Here is a 23,124-nt window from a genome sequence, read left to right as displayed (position 1 = left end):
TTTCTCTCTCTCTCTCTCTCTCTCTCTCTCTCTCTCTCTCTCTCTCTCTCTCTCCCTCCCCCCCTCTCTCTCTGTCTCTTTCTCACTCCCCATCACGGAATTTTATTCCAACAAATTCTATTCATTTATCACTACAATGAAAACAAAAAAAACTAGAGGTCGTGCGACTATAGATGTGCGAGTTCTTTAAAATTTCAAGACTAGCACAATGGATTCGTCCCGCTCATTTACGGCTGAATGTTTTGTACAGACTGGCTTATGCATATTCGTCACGCTTCCTGCATTTATGCACGATCCTAAGAAGGCCTGAAGATTCAGCGTACGCCGTAGACCTCCAACCTAAAAATCAGGTACCACCACCAATTCCCTCAGCCACGTTCCAGCAATAATCGCTCGTTTGTTACACCTCTTGACATTGTTAAAAGTTATTCTGAACGACATGGTTTTTTTTCGTCAATATAGTCGAATCACAAGCCATGATTAACAGGACAACATAACGATAATGATAAATAATACCCTTTCCAATCCTATTCAATATGAACTGGAATCATCGCGAGCACAAAAGGTCGATACAGAGTAAAAATGTGCGGCGCAAGAGGTTCGATCGGATGATCCAACGCGAAGGATGAAGTCTACGTAGCCCCAGTCGCGTATAACCACGGATTGCCGGGGTTCTTTATGGGCAATCTATGGTGATGGAGATGATAGGCAACGAGATATACGTAAACCTGATTCTGGAGGATCTTCCGCGACCCTACTGGAAGCGAGTACGTGGCTGGAGGCGCTGGGAGAACCGCCTCGATTCCCCAATAGTTTAACTTACGGCCGGATTTACTGGCGGAGATAGGAGAACTCCCGCGCATTGGCTGATAGACCCGCAACACCTACGCTCTCACGAATCCTCAGCGATCCTCAAACTTTTTCAAGAATAAGTCGCCGTTCACCGATCGCGATCGATTATAATTCCACTCCACGTGTACATGAAATTAGCCCACGATACCAACCGATTAGCAGCCGTCAGTTTCGAACTCAACTGCGGCAAAAATACTTATTCTTTATCTTAGGAGATGATTAGACAAAATATGTACTTAACACGTTTTATGATCGCGAAATATCGTGGAGAAAAGTTGTAGAGGGACAATAAATAGGCGAACGTTCAGCAGATCGATCCTTACCACTCGAGTCATTAATTACGCGGCAGTTTCTCAAAGATATTCCACGAAAGATCGGCTAGGCTCTCGATAAACGCTCGAAAACGTCACCGGACACCATATCCGAGGCTGGTTTCTCCGGTATCGGAAAACTGTGGACAGGAAGCTCCTCGAAGCGACGAGGAAGCACCCCTGCTTCCACGGCAGCCAGCGGCAAAAGAGAGCGGCGAGCAAAGCGCCGAAGAGAGCGTGCGCGAGTGAAAGGGAAAAAGAACGGCGCAGAAAGGGAGCGGAAGGGAGTATGGAGGGAGATCGGGAGGGTGAGAGCAAAGAGCGGAGGGATGAGCTTGGTCTCATCTTGCCTCCACAAAGCGGCGCCGCATCAGATAGCATTTGTTTTAAATATATGGATCGGGGGGTATGGGCCCAGTGCGATCGCTGGAAGGGATGCCACGAGAAAAAGAGAAAGGGAGCGGATACAATACCCCATATCCTACGCAAGGACCACCCTCCGCCCGTCACGAACGTACGACAGAGAGCGAGCGAGAAAGGACGTGTGGAGCAGTGAGCAAGAGCAAGACGGAACGAGAGCCGCCACGTTATACGACGCAACTCGTTTCCTCGGTATTCCCCAGTTTCGGGAGCCAATACTCCAACCCCCTCCATCCCTCTACCGAATCTACCGAACGAGTCTGCTCTCCGTTCGACCTCTCTGTCACTCTTTCTCTCTCCCTCTTTCCCTGCGGCCAGATATCGGCTTCCCAATAACCTAACCGACTGCTCCACGCCGGCTACCAACGGTATCCGTGTCCTGGTTTCCTTCCAAAACCTCTCCGAATATCCTGCGATCCTTACTTCGACGAGAAGAAGGGGAAGATTTGTCGGGAATTGTTCAAAGTTTAAACATGCGAACGCGATTGAGAGAGAGAGAGAGAGAGAGAGAGAGAGAAAGCAGCGGAACGAATGATATCAAGAAAATAAAATCAATTGAATAATCGGTGACAAATAATTGCGAACAAATCAAGCACCGACGTGATTAATAACTCGAAAAATGTGCAACATTGGCCCACCGCAAATTCGAATTTGACGAGTCGAAATGACAGAGGAAACCTCTTATAAATAATAGGATTTCACATTTGTCAATGGTTTTTTTCCTTGGCATTAAGAATAGTCTCAGCTTCTTCCCTTTCTGGAATAGAAGAAATCCAAACGTCTCGTGATTACTTAAAGGCCCACAAAGCGTTACAATAGGCGCCGTTTTACGACAAAACCCTCGCAGAAATCCGCACACGCCAAGCCACCCGGTGCGAATAATAAATGCATAGAAAATTGTAGGTCGTTTCGAAGAAAAGTTCTAGCAAATATCTTAAGCAGCCGACACATATCTTAAGCAATTCCAGGAATCAGAGTGCAACAACGCAACAGAATGTAACAATGCAGCTAACGGATGAGAAGAACAACGGGACGCGATAATATTTTCGAGAATGATAAGAAATTTCAAATTACATACACGCGTGCATTATAAACGACTTAAAATGCCGGTGAATCGCTGTGTGAACATTTGACGATATTTCGAGAAGCCGATTCGTCAGGGCACGCAGACCCCCGGGTCCCGACGTACAACTGCACAATACTCGACAAACGGCATTCGACCGGTAGCATTCCTTCGTTCGCCGATCGGATCTCGCTAGCTGGAACCGTGTACGCAGCACGAGCGAGATGCTAGAAACGACGCGGAGAGGTGGTCGGAAGGGAGAAAGGCAGGCACTTTGTCAGGGGTCAGAGGTCACTCGAATTTCACACGTGGATTAACTCTCCGGCGAGTAGAGTGCGCTCCACCTCCTCCTCGTCCTCCGGCTTCCTCTCGTTCCTTCCACGTCCGCGCGCTCCCATCGCTCCCCCCTCCTTTCCGCGGAAGGCCTTGCTACGCGAATTCCGAGATCCACCCTGTGCAGCCGCTAATGAACGCCCGCGCGAGCTGCGACAACCACCACCCACCCCTCCACGGCAATATCGTACACGGGAGTGCATGACAACGAGCACCTGGCCGATGAAGTCGGGGACGCTGCGGGGGTGGGGATGTCGGGGTGTGATATTCGCGCGGTGATCGTATTAAATCTCCTTCGAGCCGTGCTTTTCACCTTGCCGCTCACGCCCGCTGGCTGCGTCGTCCATCGGTCTCGTAATTTAACCTGACTTCAAATAAAACCATCGGACGGGTATTCGCAGCCCCCAACGTCCGCTCCAATTTAGAAAGTAGTCGGAGAACGATGATAGCGCCAACTGGCGAAATATCTAAGCTACACCGAACTGTTCAAAATTCGCACGACGTCAATAAAATCCGTTTATGACCAATCCATCGAGATATCTTAACGTGATAAATAAACAAGTACGAAAAAGCCCTGTCTCTTCACTTAATTCGAGAACAAAGTCCTTCGACTGGCTTCCAAGACTGCTATTCGCGGCTCTTGAATTTAAATAAGAAATGCCAGAATTAAAAGTACCAATCATCAGATTGTAAAATCGATGCGCGTCTAAAGAGCGTGCAATAAGAATGAAAAAGTGTGACCAAGCATACTTATAACAGTATGTATCCTGATAGTAACACAACAATCTCTATATTTCGATATTAATATTGTCGATGTATTTGAAAGCGCGGAAACATCCCGATCTTGTATTGTCACGCACGCTGAATTGGACGCCGTAAATAATAAACAATTTCATCGTGAATAAATAGCAGCGTATTTACCTGCATAATTTCAGAATTAAAACATTGTCAACCACTTCACTAGGATTTGAATATATTCTCTGTAAGACGCTCGCAAAAATATGACTTGCATTTTTGTAATCCTTAATAAAGGATACATACTGTTATAAATAAGAGAATACATATAATGAAATTTAAAAAAATGAAAGTATTTTTCTCCAAAATCATCGTAAAACAAGATTTCCCCGAGTTGTCGGCAACATGTCAAAATCGAGATCCGAAAATCAGAAAGAGAAGACTCCCAAAATCGTGATAATGTGCGAACCAAGACAATAGTGAACTATTAGACGGTTACTTAATTAAACGTAGAGTGTCAGTGCTTCAAGCAATTTTTGCTTATATTTCTCGTAAATGATATACACGATTCCGGTTAAACCAGTTAAACGCGTCCATAAAGGGACTGCTGTGAAAGAAGAGCACATGTCAGGCAAGAGTTCACGATTTGACTAATTCCTCGAAACTCCGACTGCCCGGAGACAATTTTTTCAAAAGCTCCAATTTGGTTTCAACCATTGGCACGTACCAGCGAGTCTCGCAGAAAATTGTTTCTCCATGCAAAGTATCGCGCTCGAAAAACGCACTGCGCGCGCTTGTATCGGGAGCAGCAGCTCCGCTTCGCTTCGTTTCCGAAGTCACTTCGGAAAGCATAGGTTTGCCCGAAAAATAGTTCCGCGAACTGCAGCAAACAACACCCTCCAGCTTGCAGCGAACGAAAATCGCGCGTCCGATTTTCTTCCTTTAAATCGAGTAGAATTTACTATCATCTTAGAGAAGTAATTTTCTGGGGTCACGATATGAGACACAGATGAATTTTTATTAATTATTGTGTGATCACACTCATCATAAATTGTTAATCTCCCTTTGTACTCGTTATTTTTCTTTTTTTTTTTAGCTACGTCTATACCACAGCATGTAGCCTACCGATATATTCTTTTTTACATGAACGTCGACCAAGAACGACAAAAAGCACTTTATATGCGTTTTAGCTCTCTAGCGATCCTCTATGAATTTAAGCGACGTCGCTTCTCCTTAAATCTTCTCGCTGCATGGCAACTTGCTTTCTCGTTTAAATTTTCAGTAATTCTTGCATCAAGAAGTCACGTCGATAGTAGCAAATCCGTACAATTCTTGCTATTCCATCTCTTCTCGTTTTCTACAAGGTCTTAAAGAGATCACAATTATCTTTTCGACAGTGAAAGAAGTTTAAGAGGTAACCCGTTCACCCTTTATGTACGTTTCTCCAACTGCGTGAAAGAACGCCACGGCAAGGGTTAACTGTTTCTGAATGTTCTTCTTGATTCTTCTCAAGGTTGAAGCTTAAGAGAACCATTCGTCTCCCTATTTTATATGGGTCACTTTGTGTAACGGACGATTTTTACCGTGTTCTATTCTAACCATTCGTGCGAACTTTTTTACCGTGTCAGAACGTGTCAATGAAGAAAAAAAAAAAAACAGAATACTTTGCATCATTCACGACCTACAAAGGTCGCATGAATCGATCAAAAATAGGAATAAAATCAGGACGTGGTAAAAAAAATCGAGGTTAATTATATTCGATATTTAACATCTAAAAATGTCATACATACATCTAAAATGTCATCAAAAATGTCAAATATAAATATACGTGAAAGAGGCTACTTTTTTAGTGGTACCTGAGTGATAAAACGTGAAAAGAAAGTCGAGCATTCTTTAAGAAAAAAATCTGTTTTAGACAGTTAAAGGAAATCCTTGACACAGCAGGTAGCAAAAAAACTGCTCGACTTTTTAGACATTGCTCTAAAAAACTGCTTTATGCGAAAAAAAGTCATGCAAGAGGGCACGTTTAGTCCTACGTCGTTGGGGAATACGACGACTTTTTTATGCTTTTACAAGTCGACAGTGACCGTGAGGTAGAAAAATGGTGTACCAAAAAGTGGGATCTCGTTTCGTGTGATTCTCGGCCGGGACTCGCGCTTCGGTGTGCTGTTTTTAATAACGGTGTCGTATATTTTTAGAGGACGCTCCATTTTTTTGCCGCTCTCTATTTTGGCCACGCAACGCCAGAGATTTTACGCCTACGCTTTATGCCCTCGGGGCCTATAGTGCGCTAATTTTTAACCAAAACAGAACAGTTTTTTGGGACTCGGCCTCGTAGAATGTGTAACGTTTTTTCCCGTGTTTTTTACGGCACGCACTAAAGAAGTAAATGTGGTGCGCTGCATGGCGTCACCTAATTTATGATCGAACAAATCTCTCCTGTCTATCTCTTGCAGTATACCACAATGAAAAAGTCTTTCCCTGGATACACTTACGGTTGGCGCTTTCCTACCTAAAAAAATCTGCCTAAATTCTTAAAAAAGAGAGAAAGGACTCCGTTTTAAAGCATTGTAAAACATAAAAAAATACGATTTGTGTGCGCGTCACGATACTCGAGTGATTTATACCGTCTGGATCCTTAAATAAATCATGCCGTCCAGTCAAGGGTACGAGAGCTGGAGGAGCTGCGACCACCCCGATTTTAAATCGAGAAATAATCTCCCCCTAATGCGCATTTTAAGATGCACGGCGTGATGCATGTTGCACCGCCGGCAGCTGTCGGTAGTCACGACGTTAACCTCTCGGAGGCCAGCGAACCGCCAACCAAAGTCAAACACGTCGTATCAGCCCTAACGCTTCCATTTAAAGCGGAGATATCGTATGTACGAGCTAACGATGCATTCCAGCGGCAACGGAGATGGAGGCGTGCACAGGGAATGCATAAACGCGCGTTGCGTTCGCCGCGGCGTACAATTAAGTCGAATCCCGTCGATACCATCAAGACCCGCCGACATTATCGATTGATATTAATACGTAAGTGAATTCCCATCGATCTTCAGATCACCAAATTTCTGTGTATTTTCACAGAGACAACGGGAAAATTTTAAATATAGATACACAATGCAATTGTGCAATTGATTTGTATCAACGGCAACACAATCGCTGAAGCTTATGAACTCCGATATTAATTGTATTTTATTCTCACAGAGTATCGCATTCGATATAACGGTGTATTAATCGAACGTTAAACGCGATTGAAGGAATATATCGAGTCTCCCGGGGCGCCAATATCTCTCAGCGTTTTCGACTTCCGTTTCGCGAAAAATCTCGCACCTAATGCACGCTTTAGAATACACCACGCAACGCGCGTTAACTTCTTTCCCAACCTTTCCCATCTCTCTCTCTCTCTCTCTCTCTCTCTCTTTCTCTCATTCTCTCTCTATCTCTGTCTCTCTCTTTCTCTCTCTCTCTCCCCCCTCCCGCCCGCCCCTTTCTCTCTCGCCCTCATCACAGGTCTACCGCCATCCAAATTCAAACATCCGTCCCCGCTCGCGTTCTTCTACACACGTACGAGCACGCGCGCCCGCGCGTCCGCGCCGTTGCGAACGGTGTGCGTGAAAGGGCTCGTGGCTGCACAAAGAGTGTGGCCAGGCCGGTCCACGGTGTGTTGGTGACTTAATTCGGTGTGAATATATGCAAGCGCCCCGCCGAACCAATCTCTACCCCTACCATCGGCCGCCACGCTCGAAGCATACACGTAGAGCACCGGCCGACCGGTCGGCTAATTTCAATACCTCCCCTTCCACCCCCGCCGCCACCCCGCCACATCCACCAAGTACGTACGTGGGGTACGTACGTGTACGTGGCCGGTGAGTTTCGAGCCGCCTCACCGGCGTATGTATGCGCACGCGAGTCTATGCGACTGTGTGTGAGTGCTCTCGCGAGCGAGTGTATACGGGGTGTGCGACAGAGAGACGGGTCCTGCGTGCGCGTGTCGGGGTGGATTGTTTCGCTCTTGACGTGCGTGTGCGCGTACAACGATGCGGATGTATTTGACGCCGGAGGGATATGGGAGGCGACGGGGGGCGGCGATGGGACGCCGGACGGAAAAAAGGGACGCGTTTCTACACAACAGGAAGCACGCTGTAGCACATACGCGCGAGAGCGGGATTTCAAGAGAAGGGACGATACGCTCGTGCGCGAACGCGAGCGTGGACGCGCGAGTGAACGAGCGAGCAAGCGAGCGAACGCGAACGGAAAGAGCGCGCGATATTCTCCAATTAATACGTCTCGCCTTAACGCTCAGTTTCATTTCTCGGCGTTGCGTCGAGGAGATTTTCTCTCGCTCCGGTGTCTCGCCGGTCTCGCACGGCGTGACGCGTAATTTAATTACCCAACCGCCCTTTGGAAGAACCTGCTCGGATTTTTGAGCAGTCGCTCGCACCGCGCAAAAGCGTTCTCGATTGATCCTCGTCGGATATACTCGCCGAATATCGAGATTAACGACGGACTCTCTGTTTCGGGAAGATTGCGCACACCTAACGCGAAAGTGTAAAAGCGGACTAGAAGTAAAAAAGACGAAAAAGTAGGCGCGATCGAATCGGGCCGTGCATTTTCTTTTTTCTTCTCTCTCAAAGAAACGATCTGCAACGCGACACGTGGAAATTCATAGCGCTCCCATTCGACGAGTAATTTCAAATGCGACGATGAGTGCACGATGACTCGGAAATGGATCGCACGGAAACGAGGAATTGAAGCGTGTTCCAGCGAACCCATACTCTGAGAACGTCGTTGTCGTTGTCGTCGTCGTCGCCGTTGCCGTCGTCGTCATCGTCTCCGTCTTAATTTCGCCGATACAATGGCAAATCAATAACAATGGCGAGTTTGTGACTCAATTTTTGAAAAAAAAAGAATGACATGACGCAAGATGTAGGTCGAAAAATCGCAAAGGTACCGCCCGGAGGCTATATTATTTGGAAAGACCGCAAAATCCTCCCTCTCTCCCTTTCCTCCCTAGTCGCCTAAGTCTTCGAAAAAGGGATTAGAAGAAACCGGTCGACGATCGGCAGCCCCTTTCCGCAGGAACTGCCCGAGCAATCACGCGCAATCACAGCTCGCATTATAAAACTGTCCCCGAGGGAGAGTTCTCGTGCCCGACACCGCGTGACCTGCGAAGCGGAGGAATGAAGAGGCAGGAGGGAAAGAGAGAGTCAGCGGAAACACGCGGGATATGGTTGGCGGAAAGGTTGGATCGCGGGGAGTCCTCCGTTGGAGATTTCGCCATCTCGAAGGGGTCCCGGAATGTGAGTACGTCGTATGCGCGAGCGCGACCTAACTACGTAGCCCGACTCGTACGACTCGATGGCGGGGCACGTTGTCCGAGACAATAGCCGGCCCCGTGTGTCCGGGGAAGCTGTGCGCGGCGACCGGGTGGATTGGGGAACGTAAACTGGACGGTACGTATCTTTACGGGCCATAAAGGCTGGCCCTCGTTACGGAGCGACTCGTACCGCACCCGTGGCCACCAAGGCGCCGCACCGCGAACCCTCCGTGTCGCCTTTAACCCTCTCCGCTCTATCTTTCTCGTTCGTTCCGCCGAGCCCTATCTCCGGCGCCGATCGCCCTCTGACCCTCTCCTGTTTAGCCCTTGATTTACCCGCGGTTCCGACTACTGTACGCGCGAAAAATATCTTCCTCTCTCTCGCTCTTTCTTCTTCTCCCTGTAAAACGGGCCTCGAGTTAACGAGATAACGAAGGCGAGAAAATTTTTTCCCATTCGTTAAATAATCCGACCTGATTAGTCGCGAATTTCAGGGACAGGATCTCAGATATCGAGATCGCGAGATTGCTGAGAAATGGCATGGAGACCCTAAAAAAGGATGACGTAGAAAGATCCTCGTAATACCTTGAAATCTTTTAATACTGTCATTTCAGCAATGACACGCTTTGCGATGATCAGCGCTGAAGCGTTAACGGTGCGTCGTACGTTGCTGAATTGATTCGTCGTGCGAGAGGAGCTTAACATTGTATCGCGAGAAGGGGCCTTGCGGCCACGACGTAATGAAGATGTCTCGTCACGTCATGGGTGTCCCGCGTGCGGCATGGGCCCTATTCACCCGCGGCGGACCGCGGAGGCGGCGGGGAAGAGATATAAACGATGTCACGGCTGGCTTTGTATCGCTGGCGAAACCGAAACTCCCCGGTGGAATCGGCGATGCTCTCGAAAAGCGACCCGAGCTTTTCGCTCGCCCGACTATAAATGGCTACAGCATAACATAATTGGGCCCCGAATCTATTGAGAGGTTCTCGCGCGGCACCCTCCCTCCATAACGTGTCTCAAGTACTCGCGTGATCAATGGATCGACGTATAAAGACGTATGTTGCACATGTGAGTCCCCTTCTTTCCGATTCAGATGCAGTTAACTTTGATTATTGTTAAAAATTGTATCATAAAAAAGTGGCACGTGTGAAAAACGAGCATCGCGTTATCAACGAGAACGGCCGCAGATCGCGTTCAACACTAGAAACAATTCTTGCAACTCGTTGTTTGGCTACTCGCGGCGATTAACAATCGGAGAGCATCGACAGAAGTCAGGTTCGCGGAGAAAAGAACTGGCTTTGGACGAGCTCGTGTAACGAGCGCGCGTAACTCCGAAAGTGAGTGAAGAGGAGGGCAACCCCGTGGAGTGCCAAAATATTGAGGGGCCTTATAGCTCCTTCACGATGCTCGCCGAGAGGAGAAACGCCGAAGAGGAGGGCGATAAATAGGAGGCTAACCTCATTTTTCATGTGGCCCATAAAAATCGTCGTCCATGTATGGTCGGCCTGAATAGGACCCCCGAGAAACCTTTCAGTGAGCCTCGGCGAGAAGATGCCGGGGGCTCTGCTCATTGGCGGGCGCGGAAGCGTGACATTATATTTATGTTGTCACCCCGCGTGTCAACGGTACTGCTACCGGCACTCGTGAGAGCGGGACGGGGAAGAAAGAGTCGCGATACCGTCGGAGGGCCCGTACGATCTTGTCTGCAAACATCGCCGTTGACGCATCTCGATCGCTACTCATGCCGCGCGACGCCAACAATGCGGGATCCTTTCGTTACCTGTCCACCAAATCTAGTCATCGTAAAACCATCGAATCGAATCGCGAAGAAAGCGACGGGGCGGTTTTCCTTACGGCCCACTTTCTGCGTCGGCCGTAAAACTGGCGCGGCGCTAGGAAATTCAGGTCGGACATGAATAAATTGGTCTGAGCGCGAGAAGCCAAAGTGCGACAGCGCAACGTGGTGTAAAGTCGCCGATGTGATCTTGAAATAATGAGCGTAATTATCAAGGAAGCAATGGAGGGACTTTCTCAGAATGTGATGAGCTGAATGAGGGCGAGCGCGAGTTAAGGGGTCATTTATTTAAACCGAAAAATGCTTAAAATTACACCAAAATTTAACATAATATTTATCGTGGTGAAACATTCGTAGTTAATATTTCACGCGATTTATCTACACTGTTTATGAGAAATTTAATATCGCTGAATATCGCATTTTGCACATATAGCCTGATGATAGAAGCAATATTAATGATAATTACTCCAATATAACTTTGTAAAAAGGTGGTACCATTCAAATAAAGAACGTTATAAATATTACACGTTAAAAAACGTGACGAAAAAAAAAAAAGAATAGCGAAATTAGTTTCAAATTAACATCTATTATTTAGATGGCGAAATAAATATAGGAAAACGTAATTTTGTTCGACAAATAGCGAATTTATGAATAGTTCTCTTCCGCCAATTAAAAATACGCCCCTCGGGCGCCCTGAAAGTACATGCCTGGCGAATAAACTCCTTAATACGACCTACAATTATACCGGAGCACGATAATTAGAGCGCCAAGATAAATGGTAGGCTCTCCGAGCAGACGACAAGCTGAAGTCTCGAGCGATAAAACGGAGTGCGTATATGTGTGTGATCGCAGGGGGGCCCTTCCGGCTCGCGTTGCACGCGCGTGCCTCTCTGTTGTCGCAACTGTCGCGCCCGGAACAGTTGGTCAAAGACATTCCCGAGAATGTCTGCGAATCGTCAACGAAAGATCTTACGCCGACAACATCCGGTCTGGTCTCTCGTACGATACAACGCCGGCCACTTAAGGTAACCTAAAAAATCTGTCAACGATTCCGTGCCTTCTTTTAACGCACTCATTTGTGGAAGGAAATTTGTGAACGCGCGATACACCACGAATTTCCAGACGCTTAAGAAGCGTCGTCTACAATGCGGTCGCAGTTACGTCTTAAAAGTCTTTCTCAATATACAACTCTGGACGCTTAAGGCCTTCACACACACTTTCCGTAACAGTAACCGTAAGACGTAACGTAAGAATTGACCAATTACGATGGAGTATTCGCAAAAATGGCGATCTTATATTTCGACGATTCTCAACGTGATTGGTCAATTCTTACGTTACGTCTTACGGTTACTGTTACGGAAAGTGTGTGTGAAGGCCTTTACTAGGACCTCTATCCTCTAACGTCATTTCCCAATAAAAGATGTATATTATATTAATTCGCCCGTTGCGATTATTTGATGGGCAAAGATGTTCTTTGGAAAGAATCATAAGATATTTTTCAAAAAAATTACAAATCAAATAAGTTCGAACACATCCTTGCTGCAGACCGAAATTTTGTCTTCAAGTCGTGACACTAGTCTGTGAATCGGTCATGTGTATCTCGCTTAGTGTCACGTGTTAATTCAAATATCGTCTACTTCCCTGAATGTAATTGAACAAAATTTTTCTATTCATTTGTAATTCTTAATTGTCAATTTTTATTTTCATGATTACTCTTCCCGTCAAAAATTGCAAAGAATCAAATTCAACTTTTTTACATCTATCCACGCTCCAAAGGAAATGCGATAGTTGAGTTCTGTGTACTTAACTAGTTGACATCCAGACACACGCGAGACACACGATACGCGTATAGGATAAAATCTGACGCGGTCGCTCTCGAACCGGGACTACGGTGGCATTATCCAATAACCAAAATGTACGAAAGCCCGTGACGAATTACTCGAAGCCGGTCGAAAAGCCCGTAGAACAATCAATATCCGTCGTTCGTAACTGGCATAAGTCGTACGTGCTCGCGGATGTTATAGGCAGGCAACGCGTGCCAGTTTCCATCGGGAGTGACGGTAACAGCTGTTGCACGTCCATTTCGAAGCTTTCTCCGTGGAAACTCTACGGAGAAAGAGAGGAAGCGCAGGGGGTGAGGGAGAGAGAGAGAGAGAGAGAGAGAGAGAGAAGGATATTGGCGGCGGTGATCGTCGCGTAAACACTACCTAAAAGCAGTAGATCACCCGGTTCCTCCTCGTACGTTTCAGAACACGCGCGACCGCGCTGCGCCACGCACGGATAACTATACGCTACCTTGAAATACCGCGTCCGATCGATTTATGGCTGTCAGACAGGAAAGGAGTAAACGAGCCGGGACTGAAGCGCCGATGCTGAGGAACATATCGATCGCGAGTAGACCTCGGTCGCGTGTCTTGAGAGAACCAAAATTCGAGCCGGAATTCGCTGCGAGAATTCAGCGCGGTTGCAGGAAATTGTTCTCGCGCGACAGAAACCAAGGTAAAAATACTAATTCACCGACATGCAAAATAAATGTACCAATACCTAGACACTTACCTAACTCTGAACATCCTTATTTCGGCCTTTGCATGAGAATATTTAAACTTTTAATATAGAGCAGTTTGTATATTGAATATATACATAAATTCTATATTAAAAAAATACTCCTATTGTTTAAATACTCCTATTTAAAGACTAAAACAACAAGGATGTCTAGAATTGTGTGTATATGTGTCTTTTTATCCCGCAGTGCGTGAGAAAAAAACGAGATCATTCTTCCTTCGCGGTTATGCCGATAATTGGTTTAAACCGTCGACAAAAGCGACTCGACCAATTTACGATATGATAGTTCGTTATATTCTTTCTTTGACTTTTTAGCGAGTTTTTCTATCGAAAAGCACGTGTTCGTTGTAGAGAGTCTCAACGTGGGCCTAACCGACTCGTTGCCTGCTGTGGTTCACTCGAATTTTTCCTAACTTCCTTCGGTCAGTCGGCGGCGAGCCACAAGGATTTTACAATCCTAATAAAAGACCCGGAGAAGAAAAAAAACCTGGCCTCAGTCGTTCGTACACAGAGAGCGCTAGCGAACGGTTGCTTGCCCCGTTTTAACCCGAAAATCCCATAAAAATTAAAAGACCCGCCGACGACGCCAAGCCATTGTCCTTTCCGGCTCCCTCGTTTCCCTTCATTCCTGTAGTGTTTTTTACGTTTTTTACAAACGTCGCAAAAAAGCACAAGCCTTAGCGCTAAAAATGTATATTTGACGAATAGTTTAGAGAAAAGGAAAAGTGTTCGAGCAGAAAACATCGAGAAAATATTACCGAAGAAAGGCGAAAAAGGTAAGGCACAATGACGCAAAGAAAAAAGAAAACAAACGTCCAATTTTTTCCCTGGAAAATGGTAAAAACGAAGCAATCGTCAGTCAGCTCTGTAACTCTGTAAATCGTACGCCCGCTCGTATATCACACGGTTAAAAAATAATATCCACGCTACCCTCGCATTTTTTGCGTGCCACCGCCTCCTCCGCACCGCCGCCGCCGCCGGCATCGACGCTTCGCGCCGTCGCGTCGATTTCCCTTTTCTTTCGGCAAGCACGGGCCGCGCCGTGGCGCGACACTTGAAATTCTAATTCGTGCAAATTTACTGTCTAACGGAACAGAGATATTTCATCGCGCGTTCTAATGAAACTACCTCGACGTGTGCCGCCTCCGCGCGTCCGTGCAATCGCGTTTTTGCGGCGCGTCGCGACGCTTCAAAGACGGACTCCGCGAGAAATACGACACGCGCTTCTCTCGCGACTCTCGTAAATTAATCTCCGCTGTGACTTTCGCAATTTCAGGAAGCGAACAACGGACGAACGAGCCGCGGTGGGTTGCGACGAATCGCGGAAGGGAAAACGCGAAGTGAGGCCAGCGAGCTGCAGTTTCGCGAATCACCGGCACCTGCATACCGCTTCCACGTTCGGAAAATCGAGCACTCACGTGCGGCAATCGATAAAATCCGGCCGTTGTCGCGAAAGTGGGAGATGGTATCGGCCGTAATGCAACTCTTACACGACGTACGTTTCTTCCTCTCTATCGCGGACTCCGACTAATTCGTACGCTTGCATCGTGAACGCGCGCACAAAACATCAGCAGGGAAAGAGAAACCCCCGGGTTTCCCGTTGAACGTGCCGCGTTCCTGTAGCCACTATTTTTCCGCAAAGAGCGAAACACGACAATAATCCCGATCGACCTCGACGAGCATGGCGAACGCGAGTTGTCTCAACCCTTTCCATAACAGTTTCGCACTCGTCCCGATACTTTACGCGCTCGTGCGCGATCTATTTGTGCGGTAAAAAAATCCACGCATCTGCGTAATTACATGTAATTCCGAGGCCGGACCGACGCGAAATTCGGCAGTTCCGCACCGGTTGCGCGCGAGAGCGTCGAAAGGGAAAAAGATCGGCCATCCATGCGCGTACGCGATAAAATCGGAGAGCCGTGCTGAAAGCGCGCCAGATCGTATCGGCCAGTAATGTGATCCCCCAGCAACATAATGGCGCAAAACCCGGTCCATTGTTGTCGACCGGGGTGCATTCGGTGCACAGGATGTGCTCCCGATTTTCTCGGGTGTCGTATAATGTGGCTTACGCCTAGCGGGGAGAACAGGAGGGAGTTGGATAATGCAGCGAGATCCGGCAATTTAGGATACCGAAAAAGAGAGGGAGAGGAAGATAGAGGAAGAGAGAGAAAGAGAGAGAGAGAGAGGCGAGGACAGAGGAAAAAGTTGTAGCGACCGCGCGAGGTAGATGTTCCATACGGGATACGCTTTTTTTCTCGCCAAATGTAATCCGCGAACACATTCTCGTGCGGAATTACAAGCAGCAGTTTCCCGCGAATAATTTTATAATGCAAATAATACGATATTGGAACAAGAAAGTTATTTAATCCTGGTTAGACGTCTAATGACGTCTGCTCTCGATAAGTAAAAATTTATCAATTTCTGTACTTTCTCTTGTACTCAGAAATATCTCCTCAGAAATTATGTAATATAAAATGTCTACTTTAAATTCCCTTGATATCGCCAACTTCGAGAAAACAATAAAATAATCTTAAAATATATATATTTATAAAATATATACTTAAAATAAATTTTAAAATATATATTTAAATAATAAACATTAAAAAATAAATAATAAAATAAGAAAATAATCTTTTAGTTGTCTGATCGATAACATTTGTTTGTTCTTCTCTTCAGTACATTAAGATTCATCCATAACACATAGAGTACATAAGCTTGGTGTAAGTTAGACTAAGAAATAAAAATAATTTACATCACTCCCTCTCTCTCATGCCTCTCTTCCCATACTCTATTCCCTTATATCGGAAATATTTTTCATAAGAGAAATATTTTCAGTGTAAGGAGGCGTAAGTGAAATAAGTTATTTTTTTGTTACTTCAATTTATGCCAAGCTTATTCTATTGTAGACGAACCTTTATATTAAATGCATGACTTGATACGTCACGTTTGACAGACTCTACAATCGAATATTTCTCATTACGTATTCAAGAGAGAATTATTGCGGTTCTTCTAAAGAATAATTAGGACATCTATAATTTGTGACGATAGAAAGTAACTGATAATACTCTAAAATTAAAATGTGATAAACGTCACAAGTATGCTTGTCGAAATATAACCTATATAACCGCACTCCTGTCACGAAAGTATGTTGCACCGTACAGTGGCGCCATCGGTAATGCATGGTGGAAGCGCAAGGTACTTCACGGCGGATACAGTCGCTGCTCTATGGTAAAACACCTAGGGTTCTATTTACCAACCGTTTTTTTACCTACCACGAATATAGAAGTTTACGAACTTCACTCTCGACGATCAATTGAAAAGAAATAAAAGAACCTTGCATCGCATTCAATCTTCTGTCTATCTACCGCCGATTACAATTTTACAACCTATCTTCGAATCAATGCTTTCCACAATACACAAGTTAAATATTCCCAAATCAAACACATCAAATATACTTGCTTATATCGATGGTAGAATCTGAATACATTTTTTGAGGTTAACATATGATGATATAACCACTGAAATATATATTAATTAGAACATGCGCTGCCAAAATATCCACGATAAGCAAATCGAATGAAAGAGTGAGAAAGAAAGAGAGAGTCTTGGCTTTTCCCTCATCCTTATCTAGACCACATAGTGGTCGAGGAAAGAGGAAGATAAGCTGCAATAAAGATCGAGTTTTTTAATTCATCGATGGATCCATCGATGAATTAAAAAACTCGTCCAGGATCAACAAAGGATAGACGAAGACAGCACTGTTTGCGACACCCGGGAATGCTCGCTCACTCACTCTCGCACACACATTGGTCACGTTCAGCGAAGAAAACTGCTCTGCTACCGCTCCGTAGTGAATGTTCACATGATTAGAGTATTCTTTTAAACCTTTGACAGGTCCGAACAGACCTGTCAAAGGATTGTACCAATCAGAGACGTTCGCTACGGAACGGTAGCGAAGCAATTTTCTCCGCTGAACTTGACACTCTATCTCATCACGCATAGGCTTCCTATTTACACATATTTCAGTGATTATAACCTATATTACTATATGTGGCTATAATCTATAAGGCTATAACGTATGTTAACCTCGGAGACGCTTAGATGAAGCGATTGAACAGTTGAAGACAAATATAATAAATATTTTGACTCACCAGTCGCTGCGTGCAGCGTAGTCTCTTCATGTGTTGTCCGAGTCGAGTGATGTTGTCCTCTCATGTTGTCATTACTCAGAACGAGCGACGTTGTCCACCATGTCATCTCGAGTCATCCACGTTATCAACAGTGTCCCGCACTGTCTTTAGTAATTCACCGGAAAAAGCGTAAAAATCCACCGCGAAACCACTCCCGAGACGACTCTCGTACTTCAACTTCAATATTTGACTCCAGGCTTCTGTAAGAGTTATGCCCCAACGCCATTATTCCAATTTATGATATATTTCGAGTAGTCTTGGAAAATTCCAAGGCACATTCCAAATAATCACAAGGTTCGAACACGTCTTGTCGTAACGACGGTTAGACCGAAACTACGACTCTTGTACGCACGACGAGATGCGACTGACTTTGGGTGAAATTACATGCGGAGTAAAAAGCTGCGTAATAGCGGTCAATCAACAAAGCAGCGCTGATTGGTTGCTGAACGAATTCTATGAAAAAAACGAGGAAACGATATTCAAATGTACTCGTTGCGTTGGAGTGAGCGAGATACAAGAGTGAGATAAAAAGAGAGGGAAAGTGGTGTTGCCTAACGCCATTTAAGGATGTTTTTCGAGAACACGCCTACCAATGTACCGTGTCCTTCTATTTTTATCGCTTCTTAGGTAAACAACAAGGATAGAATCACACATAGTAGCACTGAATAACGCTAATAGCTCTCTTTCTCTCTCTCTCTCTTTCTTTATGGTTTCAGGCCTGTTTTCTCTTTTACTATGACCTTTACCTTTTTACCATTTTACCTTTTTTTTTTAGAGTTATTTTCTCTTTTATTACAACTTCTGAAAGATTGTACCTTTTGGTTTTAAAGATAATAGTAAGCTCCCCAAGCGCACGCTTAAGGTGAAAATACATGGTGCGTGATACGTCATGCGGGATGAGCGCCCGTCATAAAAATAGCCAATCATGTGTTTTAATGTAGATCTTCAATAACGGCATCAAAGCTTTCTTTATCATTATTAACTTATTATTTATGTTAGTTATTTTAATCAAACAATTTCATCAAATACTTAAATTTTGTCGGTTAACGACATACCGATGACAATCACATTAATTGACAATCAAAACACTGACACACAAGGTCAAGATGCATCGTGCGTCACGCAGGATTTTGGTGTGCCCTGTTCACATGGTACGGAATGTAAAAAATGTGATAGAATTGAAACAAAATGTTTACAAGTTGAAAATTTTATTGACAAAGTTCTTAACAGTGTCGAGATAATGATTAATTTAATATTTATTAGAAGTATTATATATTTCATAAATAAATGAAATATTGTAATAAAAAAATTATTTCTTAATTTATTACTACTTTTGTGTATGCGTGCATAGTCCTTTTTCCCGTACCATGTGAACAAGACACACTCAATTCGAGATGCATTGTGCAGAACAGCTCTAATTGGCTGTTTCTATGACGGACGCTTATTCCGCATGACACATCATGCACAATGTGATTTCATCCTTAGAGTCTTTACACACAAACTGTCGTAGCGATAAAATGGCATAGTAAAAATTGACCAATTACGATCAAATATTTATAATGATGGTGACCTTGCGGATTCGACAATTCTCAACGTAATTGGTCAATTCTTCCAGTATGTCTTACGTTGCGGCTACAACAATTTGTGTATTTGAAGGTCCTTACAATCTCGCTCTCGACATATGTACTGTAATTTCGAAACTGTGATAAAGAAATGATGCGAGACGACATTTGCACATGTGTAATAGGCCGTATCGACTTAACCGAAATCGCCTCGACGAGCGAGTAATTGTTGCACGTACTGCGTTACAAATGCTCCCACAATGCTTTCCGTTTCCTAAAATCGACCGAATATTCCTGATACATCGGAGACAAGGTACGGTATATACGATGATTGTTTCGATACCGGCTTACTAGAGGCATGTTTTATTTAACGCTCACAACGACGCGAGCGTCATTCTATCTTTGTTACTCATTGGTTAAACAAAGATAGAATGACGCTCGCGTCGTCGCGAGCGTTAGGTGAAACGCGTCCTAGAAAGAATGAAAAAAAAGAAGTGTCATGTCGGGCATCTTGAGATACATGTCTGAGATAGCGATATTCGTCACGGGATCACGATCGATCGCGTTGTCGTACACGGCAAATAATACGCCACGAGGTTCGCGCGATGCTTTATTCGGCACTCCCGAGTAAATCGAATACTTATTCGTGCGTGAGACTTACCTACGACGAGACAAAAGACCGCGAATAGCAAGAGTCGTCTTTACTCGGCCGCAGAACGCCACGAAGTGGGAGAGTTACGTGCGCGTAGCGATCTCGCGCGTAGTAATCTCGCGCGTAGGTTCGTAGTAAACATTAGCCGCGTTCACGATGGCGTTGTTATTAGAGTGACATCGAGCCAGTTTTACCAGTGTACGTCAACTAGTGATCGTCTACACAATAATATAATATTCCTTGTCGTTATTTCACAGTCAGACGAATCGACTTAATGTTAATTAATACCAATTGTAGAAATAAAGATGCCGCAATGGTCACTCCAACACCCTTCGATGTATTTGCAGAGGACAGGTTTAAAAAATGGCCATATCGTTTATATTTCCGGATAAAACACACAGAGCAAAGCGGATCCACGGAGCGGATTACGAGCAACGGTACGGTGCAAAACGATATAATTAATGTAACCGCGATAAAGTCAATTCAATGTGCTCCAATACACTTTAAACGAGCGAGCAATGCATCATTTAATTTATTCCTGTTATTTATTTGCTGGAGGCAAAACATATATCGGGATGTCGAGGAATTAGGACACTGAAAAACATCGTGACATACGTAAGTTATCGTTATAATTACAGCATCACACACACACACATTACCAAATTCAAAGTTCACATGACAGTCAAAGAAAGGTTTCAAGATATATGTAAACAGATTCCGCTAACATATAAATAGAGTAAGCATAATAAAGTCTAATATAAAAAGTCTTACATCCTATACAGCACAAATATCCAGAATGCATCTCAGAGATGTCTCAGAGATATCTAATATCTCTGAGACATCTCTAGAATATATTTTGAACATTTGTGCTATATGAGATGGATGTCTAGTGTAAAATTGAATTTATGTTATTAATTGTGGCGGGATAATAAGAATATTTTAAGGATTTTTTAAGATTTTTCTAACTTTCATTTATCTTTCCTATGTGTAAAAGTTCTTGATAGAACAGATCATTCTAATCACAATTCATAAGTTGCAATACTTTTGTAAAATAATTCCTGTTTAAACGCCTCTATTTAATATTTGAGTCAATTTATGCTCTGCAATCCCAAGCCAAATGACTGACCAAGCTTGTACTTTAAAGCTCGCACAACCAAATAGGATGAAATCCTGGACACAAGAGAGAGATAGAGGGAGATCTCACGTCTGTGTATTACCATCCTTTTGATGTCCTTCTCAAAGCCAGACCTTGTTGAGCTTACATTCCTCGCTGCTGTAAGCACAGGGAGGTAGAAGCTGTAAATTTTGACAACTGAACAGGCAACTGCTGCAGAGTCCTCATTAGGAAGGAATGTCTCTTCGCTTTTGTAAAGTATGTTATCATATCTTATTCTGAATATTTCTATGAAAAATATGCAATTGTTGTTTGTACATGCAGAAAATATTTTGGGAAAGTTAACATTCTGAGTATTTAGATATATTCCAATTCAGATTTTTACTTTTTTGAATAAAATTGCTCTCATACAAATATTAAAAGGATACAGGAGTACTTGAAAAGAATTCTCTCACTCTTTCTCTCTCTCTCTTTTTCTCTCAGCATATTGATTATTAGCAAGTAAAGCCAAGAGATTATAATCCAAAGATATTTATAGACAAAACTACATATTATTACAATTAGTTACTGCATCATAGATCTATAAGTAATATCTGATTTGTCATTTCCTATCTCTTTTCATGGTTTTTTAAAAAATATTCTGAATTAATTATGACATATTTAAACGTTAAATTCTTATGTCACTCAAATTATAAATTACTCCACACGAATGAGTTACTTTTCCTCGCCATGCGTGAAATCTTATGTCTCATGAAGATGCAGTTGAAAAAGTAGACAACAGAATAGATCATGTTATTAAGTAATGCTTTCTAAAATGCCACGGAAATTCGTACGCCATCCCTGTATTGCTGGAATCTGGAGTATACTGGACAATATAGGGAGACAGTCGCACGAGGGCTTTATTAAGCTTATTAACGGAACATACAAGGGTGGACATATCTACGTCGGTGGTCGGGGAAAGTATAGCCGCTGAGAGGGACAGAAGGATGGAAGATAATGGTGGCGGGAGCTGTGTTTCAACTCGTTTAATCGTGGTATTCGAGCCCTCTATTTGTCGAATCTAATATTATCATGTCCCTTTCCATTTTTACCGCTTCCACCAGTTAGTTATCCTTCAAACGACGCGGTAGAATTAAGTGACAGAGGAGCTCTTCACGAACAATTTTAATTAAGCATTAATATTTCCTGGTAAAACGTTATACTTTTACACGAATTTTACGAGATACGTAGCCATCAGCCCCAACGTTATCCAATAATTGATAAGATCAATCCCGAAGAGCATCGACAATTTGAAATTAATTTATAAATTACTTCCAAGATATATGTATATGTATAAATTAGACGCACATGTATCTTTGGCTTTGAGCTGAAGCATAAAATTCGCAGCCGGTTGTTCTCCAACCCTCGCCCCGACTCTTCGACAAATTTTCTCTTTCTTGACCCTGCCGCCCCCGTTTTATCGCGTGTCCTACCCAAAAGGATTATTAACTGCACGCTTCGTAGTTGGATTAACGGACGACGAATTATATCGACGGAAACGGAAACGGAAAGGATCGCTCCGTATGGTCACGAACAAGCCGCACTTTTGCTTATTTTCTCCAATCTTCTTCCTTTTTCTAATAAAAATACTTGCCGGTACCATATGACGTATTCATCATTAGATTGCAGCGAATCTAAGTTGTTTGGCTGCAAAATTGTCTCATTCTGTCTTATTATCTGCCTTCGAATCTCCATTAAATCGCAATGGCTTTCTGTAGCCATATCAGCCATAGCAGCCTGATATCCTCATTTAGACTGATTTCTGAAAAGGTACACGCGTAAAGTAAAATTGGCTCATGCAAATATACATGCGTGTAAGAATCGAGATAGTGAGGACTCGAGTACGTAAGGGCCACGGATTTGCTCGTAAGCTGACGGAGCAGGAGCGATCCTCGTCTAATCGCGTCCCTAGTCCTGATTTAGGACGGGATTTTAATTACGAAGGGTCAGTAAGTGCGGCTGTCCACTTGGCGCAAGTATTCCTCCCTTATTTATAGTTCATTAGCTCGGCTTTTGCGTAGACGGCAAATTAACTTACACTCGGCGAGTTCTGCCTTTGTCCGCCGGGAAAACAAAGATTTTGCTTTTCATTTTCGATTTTTATATCACAAAATATAAGTCATTTTATATTATCACAGCAACACGGTGCATTATCTGTGTAGCTTTTCTATATTTG

At 44.1% G+C, this 23,124-nt stretch overlaps 2 protein-coding genes across 11 annotated transcripts in view; one reads left to right on the top strand and one right to left on the bottom strand.

Annotated features, from left to right (window-relative positions):
- LOC116843827 (runt-related transcription factor 1-like) overlaps positions 1-19,897 on the bottom strand; it is a 100,241-nt gene extending 80,344 nt beyond the window's left edge. For 4 of the 6 annotated variants that reach the window (XM_032814617.1, XM_032814625.1, XM_032814624.1 and 1 more), the window contains exons 1-2: positions 19,805-19,897; positions 17,543-17,781 (exon numbers count right to left, since the gene is read on the bottom strand). The gene's annotated coding sequence lies outside the window, so the exon portion shown is untranslated. Of the gene's footprint in view, positions 1-1,175; positions 1,291-17,542; positions 17,782-19,804 lie in introns of those variants that run through there. The other 2 variants (XM_032814618.1, XM_032814622.1) reach the window with 2 other exon arrangements.
- A 25-nt stretch (positions 19,898-19,922) lies between these two features.
- LOC116843880 (protein lozenge-like) overlaps positions 19,923-23,124 on the top strand; it is a 37,734-nt gene continuing 34,532 nt past the window's right edge. For all 5 annotated transcript variants that reach the window (XM_032814762.1, XM_032814761.1, XM_032814760.1 and 2 more), the window contains exons 1-4: positions 19,923-19,993; positions 20,093-20,232; positions 20,354-20,410; positions 20,940-21,167. The gene's annotated coding sequence lies outside the window, so the exon portion shown is untranslated. The remainder of the gene's footprint in view (positions 19,994-20,092; positions 20,233-20,353; positions 20,411-20,939; positions 21,168-23,124) is intronic.

Source organism: Odontomachus brunneus, unplaced genomic scaffold (assembly GCF_010583005.1).
Source record: "Odontomachus brunneus isolate Ranch 3 - 2012 unplaced genomic scaffold, Obru_v1 Obru_scaffold_036, whole genome shotgun sequence".
NCBI classification, from domain to species: domain Eukaryota; kingdom Metazoa; phylum Arthropoda; class Insecta; order Hymenoptera; family Formicidae; genus Odontomachus; species Odontomachus brunneus.
This window is presented reverse-complemented; position numbering and strand designations above follow the sequence as displayed.